The following is an 8,230-nucleotide window of genomic DNA, read 5'->3' as shown; positions in this document are numbered from 1 at the left end:
TAAAATGGCTTTGAAGTAAAAGAAAAGAAAATTAGAAAATGAAAGAATTTAAAAAGTTGTAAAAAAATTATTTTTTTAAAAACTTACTAAAACTTGCTCACTTTTATTTGAATTGAAAAGTATATTCAAAACTTTATTTGAACTTGCATTTGGTTCAAATTTGAATGTGGTTTGGACATAGGAAAAGGAAAATAGAAAAGGAAAACTTTCTTTCTCTCTCCCCTCCAATTCGGCTCAAGGCCATCTGGCACCGGCCCATCTCTCCCTTAACCCCGCATAGGCCATCTTCCCCTCCCTCCACTACGTGGCCCACTTCTTCGCGCTCAGCCCAGCATCGCCCCGCTTCTCTCTTCCTCTACGTGGCCCGTTCCAGCGCCATAGCCTAGCACGGACGATGCCGCCTCCCTTCTCTCCTTTCCTGCTGACAGCCCTGGCCCACATGTCAGCTGCTTCCTCTTCCTCCTGTCATCGCTGCTCCGGACTCCGCCGCTGCCTTGGACTCCGTGTTCACGTCGCTCCCGATTCCTCCCCTTCCTTGTGCCCTACGCTGCCCGGCCCCATATAAGCCAAGCCACGCCTCCTCTCTATCCCGCCTTGCCGCATGTATTTCGCCTTGCCTCTGAGCGCTCGCAGCCGCGCAGCCACTTAGCGTTGCTGTCCACCGTCACCTTTCGAAGCCGCACGCTGCCCCATCCTCTGCACGCCACCATAGATCTGCTCCCATCCACGAGGATCAGCTAGGTGAGCTCGCCGTTCTTTTCTCCACCTCCTCAAGTCCTTCATTGAGGCAACGGCACCCGGAATTGCTGTTCCGGTGGAGTTCCATCGTCGACAATGGCTGGCCGCCGCACCGAGCACTGTAGCCGATGGCCGGCTCTCCTTTTTCCCTCCCTCCTCTAATCCCCGCCGTCCGTTCTTAAATCAAGAGTCTAAATCATCCCGTACCCCTTCGTTGGTTTCTTTTGCAAAAGAGCCCCTCTAGTTTTTCGTTTTCAACCCCGTGGTCCTAAGTGTATTTTCAGTACGTGTTTTCTTCTTTGAAAAGCGTATTTTCATCTGTTTAGATCCAAAATACGTTTTCACTTATTTACAGATTTGCCACTAATTTTGTTTTAGCCATAACTTCTCCGTCTTAACTCCGATTTGATCCGTTCAACTTGCGTTAGGTTCGTAATTTTATAATCTACATGTTCATACTACTGTTAAGTATGTTTTCAACTTTTGAAATTCAAGATTAGATTTAATCTATTATTTTAATAAAGGAAATCTTGTTTATTTCATATCTTCTGCGTTTTAGCTCCGTTTTGACCCATTCAAGTTGCGTTAGATTCATAGCAACAAGATCCACGCGTTAGTAATAGTGGTTACCATGTCACTATTTCTAGAATTTCATGGTTTAAACTCTAATTTGAATAAGAATTATGCAACTAGGTTTCACTACTAGGGAAGTGCTCATCAATGACGCTCCCCTTTCATCACGGAAGACTCCAAAATCGTCGCCAAAGTTCTTCTATGACGAACTTGTGACGAAAATAGATTCATCATGGAATGAGCGTCATTGATCAACAACTGTGACAAAATGCCTTGTTTTGTCACTGAATGGATATCATTCAATGACGAAGAGTTTTTGTCACTAATGTACCCAGGTTTTCGTCATAACATGCTGCCCCGTCAGGTTACCAAACGGCGCTTGCCACACTGGCAGCTGACGTGTCTTGCACACGTAGCATGTCCACGTGGCAGGTGACATGGCAACTGACGTGGTAGCTGACGTGTCCAGTGACATGGTGGGTCCACATGGCACTTTTTTGGGCCACATGGCACGCTATGATTAGTCCACGTGGCTTCCTGTGAGTGGTTTACATTTTCATCACAGAACCCAGAATCTTCGTCACAGATTAAAATTACGATAAGGTGACAGAAAACAAAATTTTCGACACTGATCACATTGCAATAACATCACAGAACCCAGAATTTTCATCACAGATGCACATGCTACTTTTTTTACAAAATGCAAATAATATTAAAATGACCAAATGCTTCCATAACTTAATAGATCCAGCAATCCAGTCACCATACAACTGACTCAACACCAATAAACTCAGTTCATATATAACTAACTTGACATCACATTCTAGGTTCTAGATTGATCTCAGTTCACATTATCACAACTAATAATATAAAGTTGCCAAGCACCAGCAACATAGGTTTTAGACTAAACAAAATCAGCCAGCAACACAGACCCCTTGCCAAGCACCAGCAGCAGCAACACAGAGCCCTTGGTAGCACAGACCAGCGGCAACGGTTCATGTCAAAGAATTCAGGGACAAGATACGCTTGAGCAGCGCATTATTCTCCTCCATTGCCTTTTGGTTTGCCTCTGCCAGCTTCTTCATATCCTCCATCTCCCTTTGTGTCCTCTCCATCTTTTCCTTAGCTTCTTCAATTCTCTTCTTGAGCTCATCGATTTTATCTTATACAGCAGCCTTAGCTTCAGCTGCTAGTTGTTCCCGAAGCTCTTCTTTTGATGCTGCTGAGTTGGAGGATGCCACTGGTTTGATGCCAACATTCTTCAGGAAACTATTTGAGCTGTTCTTGGAGAGCGTCTGTGACACAACCTGCACACTGGATACTACCGTCTCTCCTTCAGCAACAGGTGCTGCCCTCAAAGCTTCCATGTTGGACTGAAACAACAATGAGCCATCATTAGTTCATACTTATTGAATTAAAGTGAGGTGCAAATATCACACAAGATGTATTTTATTTGCAGATTGTTATCAGCTTGTTATCAGCAAAATGGAATCTTATTTGCAGTCAAGTAAGGTAAATTAAAATGTTCAGTTCATGTTTGGGGTCAGCATTTGAGGTGAGTAGGCAGGCAGAGTAGAAAGATAGATATGCACAGTGATAATTGCATATTCAGTTCATGTTTCAGGTCAGCATTAAACAGTGATAATTGCATATTCAGTTCATGTTTCAGGTCAGCATTAAACGGATGACAACATAATATGCACAGTGATACTTACATATTGTAGAAAGACTGAACCAAGATGGCAGAGTAGAAAGATAGATACATATAATGAAGGAACAGCTTAATTAGATATAGCAATGTACAGAAGGAACAATTTATACTTTAATGAGCAATGGTTGGGGCAAAGAGACAGTAATTTCATGTTCTTAGTATTTTTTCTCTCATTCAGTGAACATCAGCACTTGAGCAAAATTACAGGGGACTTAATGGTTCACATATCAACCTCCTAAATAACAGATTTCCATTTATTATTGATCTTCTCAACCACAGTAAATAAGAGAAGGTAGATAAATTTCACAGCAGTCTATATAATTGAGAGAAAAAGAATCCTGAATCAATCACAAATCATCCATGTCAGACTTTCAGGATAGCATAGCAAAAGTGTAGAACACATACGCCAAACAGGATGCATTTTAATAATGGACATGCTATCCAATTAATGGACAAAATGGCGCACCGAAACAGATGTCGGGACTTACCAATGCTTCTCTTGCTGGTTCACTTAGACCATGTTTGGAGCTGGTATGGCATGTCTCGAAGGCCTCCACCATATCAAGTTCTTCATCCTGATTGTAACTGATCAATGGAATTGAGTTCCCAGTCCAAATCTGAATAGAGGTGCCCAACCCGAAGCATGAAGCCAAATCTGAATTGTAAATTATAGCTGTGAAATATGTAAATAGAGTTCCCACTGTTGTAAATTATGTAGATTGTAACTGATTAATGGAATTGAGTTCCTAGTCCAAATGTGAATGTATCTAAGTTTGATCATGAATCTGAATGTGAGCCCAAATCTGAATGTGTGTTTGAGTTTGAATCTGAATTTGAATGTGTTACAATGTCAATCTCTATGGCTTTTATGATGGGTTGGCTAGGGGACAACAGATGTGCTCGACTAAGCTGTAACGCAGCACATGTTTGGTTGCAAGGAACAGACTAAGCTCTGTACCATCCTTGAAGCATGTTGGCAAGCATGTTCTGAATAGTCAGTGCATATGTAAATGAAAATAGAGAAGGCAAAAAAAGAATAGGTCCATACTAGAATTTAGGATAATCATGTTGCAATAACAGATCCTGAATGGTTGAAAAAGCATTCTGTTGCCAACAAAATAAATACAAAAATGTTGGGAAAACCAAAACAATAGTGGGACATGTCACTGGTCCATACTAGAAATAAAAACAGTACGTCAAGGTCCATACTAGAGATCATCATCTTCATCGTCTAGGGACATGTAACCATTGTTCTCATTGCCACCATCACTACAGTACTGCTCTATTGTCTCATCTTCCTCCTCATCCTCACTATCTTCATGAATAATAGGTTGCTTCTTGCTTTTTATAAGGTGTTCTAAATTTCCTTCAGTTATAGTGGCTTCTCCACCTTGAATATTCTACATGACCTCATTTTCAGCACCTGCTTGCACTACATGTTCAGTATCAGAACCATACTCATCCTGATGCACATCATGACTGTCCTTATCTTTTTCAGACACATCATAAATATTCCTATGTTCAAATTTCTGCACAACTCGCCAATCTTTACCTATGTCTTGCAGGTAAAATATCTTTTTCAATTGAGTCGCTAAGATGAAAGGATCAGTCTTGTACCATAATGACTGCACATTGATGGATTTGAAATGTCCGTCATCTCGAAGGCCTCTCGTCTTGCCTTCTAGATTGAACCAATAGCATTGAAATAGAACCACTGTCCGACGGACTTGCAGATTCGAGTTATATTCCAACTCAATTACCTCTTTATGGACTCCATAAAAATCTACGTCTTTCCCATTATGTGAACCTTCAGTCAGTACACCACTATTTTGTGTCAGAAGGAACTTCTCATGATCCACAGTGCTATACCGCACTCCATTGACCTTGCAAGCTGCACAAGTCTTAACTCGTAGATCTGGGCCACATGACAGTGCCCATAGTCCTTCGCTAACCGATTCTGGATTCTCCTTGCGTTTGTTCGCAATCTGTTGCAACAAAAGTAATCAGTTCAGCAAAGACATATGGATACTAATTCATGTACTGAACCTACAAACACAATGTGTAGTGACTTACATGGCACTTAAACCACTTTGCAAATCCTTTTTCAACCATTCTATCAACATCACGTGCACCTTGCTCCTCTAGATCGGCCCTGTACAAGCTACAGGGCAAAGTTTAGTCATAAGAATATTTTAAAATTTTTAAAAAAACTTAAACTGAAACATCTAAATGATACTTACTCCACATATTCCTCAACTTCAGCACAATTATTTAGCACATACCAGACTAACTTATTCAGGACAACATCATCAATGTACTGCCTCCTATCAGATCCAACAAGAGTAACACCATGCTTAAAAACAGAGATGTCATTAGGCAATGGCACCTCTCTAGCACTACCATCATCACGGTTAAATCTAGTGTCAATATCCTCCATATACCTAGAACAAAAAGTCAAGGTGTCACTTGCCATATATGCATTAGCAATTGATCCTTCCGGCCTACCCCTGTTGCTTACAAAATTCTTCAAAGTGCCTAGCCGCCTTTCTATTGGGTACATCCATCCATACTGAACAGGTCCTCTAAGCAGTGCCTCATCAGGAAGATGGACGGCCAAGTGCACCATGACATCAAAGAAGGTAGGTGGAAAGATTTTCTCAAGCTTGCATAGGATCAATGGAATTTCTTGTTTCAACCGTTTCACAACATCAATCCGTAGATTTCTACTGCATAGTTCCCTAAAGAAGGTCCCGATCTCTGCAACTGCTTCATATACATCCTTCCTCACCAGTCCCCTTAGGCCAGCAGGTATGATTCTTTGCAGGAGTATGTGGCAAGAATGTGTTTTCAGCTTTCCCTGGATCTTCGAACCATCTGCAGTTATGTATCTTGCTAGGTTAGCTGCATATCCATCAGGAAACTTGATACCTTTGAGAAACTTGCAGAACGTGATTTTCTGATCCTTCCCCAAGACATACGGAGCAGGTGGAGCAATGACTGAGTTGCCATGCTGCTGCAAGTGAAATTCAGGTCTTATGCCCATATCATACAAATCTAGCCTAGCATTGGTTGTGTCCTTGGTCTTGCCCTGTACATTGAGTAATGTGCCAAGAATGTTTTCACATATGTTTTTCTCTATGTGCATCACATCGAGATTATGTGGAAGCTTTAGATGTTGCCAGTATGGCAATCTCCACAACCCAACTTTGCGGCTGTAAATCCTTGGACCCTCATTGCGCTTCCTTTTATTCCCAGTAATGTTAGGATGCTTCCCTAGCCTGACATCTTTCACCTTCTCTAGCTCCTCTAGGACCTCCTCCAAAGTGAACTTGCTGGCTCATCTTTGTTTTCATGCTTACCATCGAAAGCCAAGCTTCTCCGCCATGCATGTCCCTGAAAAAGGTAACGACGGTGTCCAATGTAACATATCTTATTCCTTATTTCCCGAGACAACGGATCCTTGTCGCAATGAATACATGCATAATACCCTTTTGTTGTTCGCCCTGATAACGTGCTCAGCGCTGGATAATCATGTATACACCACAGCACGGCAGCGTGAAGGTCAAACTTCTTACCAGTACATGCATAGAAGGTGCGGACACCCTTCCATAGATCGATCAGGTCTTCAATTAGGGGCTCAAGGAACACATCAAAATCCTTTCCTGGAGACTTTGGACCTGGGATGAGTAATGCCATAAAGCAGTTTGCTGGATTCACGCATTCCCATGGTGGGAGATTCAGGGGTGTCAAAAGCACTGGCCACATACTGTACTAGGTACTCATGTTGCCAAATGGATTGAATCCATCGGTAGCTAAGGCAAGCCTCAGGTTCCTCGGGTCGGATGCAAAGGTTTTTTCTCTCCTATCGAAATCCTCCCATGCTTCCCCATTAGCTGGATGGCTCATTACATTGTTGACTGGCGTCCTCTTTTTCTGGTGCCATTGTGTTTCCTCAGAAGTTCGCTTTGAAGCAAAAATTCTTTTCAACCTTGGCAAAAGTGGAAAATGCCTCAATACCTTGTGTGGAACCCTCTTGGTCCCAGTTTCATCTTGCCATCTAGATGCCTTGCATACTGGACACACATTGTCTTTAGCATACCTCTTCCGAAACAACACACAATTGTTCGGGCACACATGGATGTTTTCACAGCCAAGACCCAATTCTCTAAGATATTTCTTGGCCTCATCATATGATTTTGGCAACTCACTCTGAGGGTATCCTTCTGACAACAACTTGATCATCGCGGAAAATGCTGTATTCCCAATTCGATAACGAGACTTGATATACAACATCCTCACCAGAAAAGAGAATTTTGAGTGCCTAGATCCCGGGCTAAGTGACTTCTTCGCATCCTCAAGGACTCTTGCAAACATTGGTTGTTGTCCCTCTGCCTCTGCCGCAGCATACAGCTCTCCTATCATCTCTGGTACTTCGTGATCGTCATCATAGTCATCATCGGCCACATCCACATGTATCCCAAAGTCATGATCCCTTCCTTCGACCTGCTGCTCCAAATTCTCAACCACTTCAGTATCCGCTGACTCCCCATGATGAATCCACCTGGTGTACGTAGCTGACATTCCATAAATGTGTATATGGTCACTTGCATCATGCTGAGACTGCATTTTTTGATTTCGACATCTGCTGCACGGGCAAAGTATCTGGCTGTCTTTGGGGTATCTTTCACTAACAAATTGCATGAACTCTTCAACTCCTTTCACATATGCAGGTGTGAATGGTGCCCCAAAAATCCAGCTTCTATCCATCTGTTTTGACAGTACAATAAACCTTATACTCAATCCTTAAATTCCAGTAATAAATTCAACAAAATTTAAAACATATCAAAGACATGCTTATATTTAGAAAAAAATTGAATACAAATCAAACCTTGTACTTGGCGATCCTCTGCTCACGCGCCACGCGCAGCTCTGCTCACCGACGGTGCTGCTCAGCCCCACGCGTGCCGCCGCTACCCCGGCGTCGATCTGCAGCTGCTCGCCGATGCTGCTGTTGTGTCCTAAGCGCGCCGCCGCTGCCCGACGCCGCTCTGCTCGCTAGCACGACGCTGATAAGTCACCGGGGATGCCTCGACGCTGGGTATAGGACCACGGACGCCCTCATGATTGGCCGCCAGGGATGTATACGCGATCGGCCGCCAGGTACGACGTCCTCGTGATCAGCCATGATGCATGTGTACGGGCCCATTA

The 8,230-nt window shown here is 42.9% G+C and overlaps 1 pseudogene; it reads right to left on the bottom strand.

Moving 5' to 3' along the window:
• Positions 1 to 2,474: 2,474 nt before the first annotated feature.
• Positions 2,475 to 7,723, bottom strand: LOC136468912 (uncharacterized; annotated as a pseudogene).
• Between the last annotated feature and the right edge of the window lie 507 nt (positions 7,724 to 8,230).

Source organism: Miscanthus floridulus, chromosome 8, assembly GCF_019320115.1.
Source record: "Miscanthus floridulus cultivar M001 chromosome 8, ASM1932011v1, whole genome shotgun sequence".
Lineage (NCBI taxonomy): Eukaryota > Viridiplantae > Streptophyta > Magnoliopsida > Poales > Poaceae > Miscanthus > Miscanthus floridulus.
Note: the sequence above shows the minus strand (reverse complement) of the source record. Positions and strands in the feature narration are given on the sequence as shown.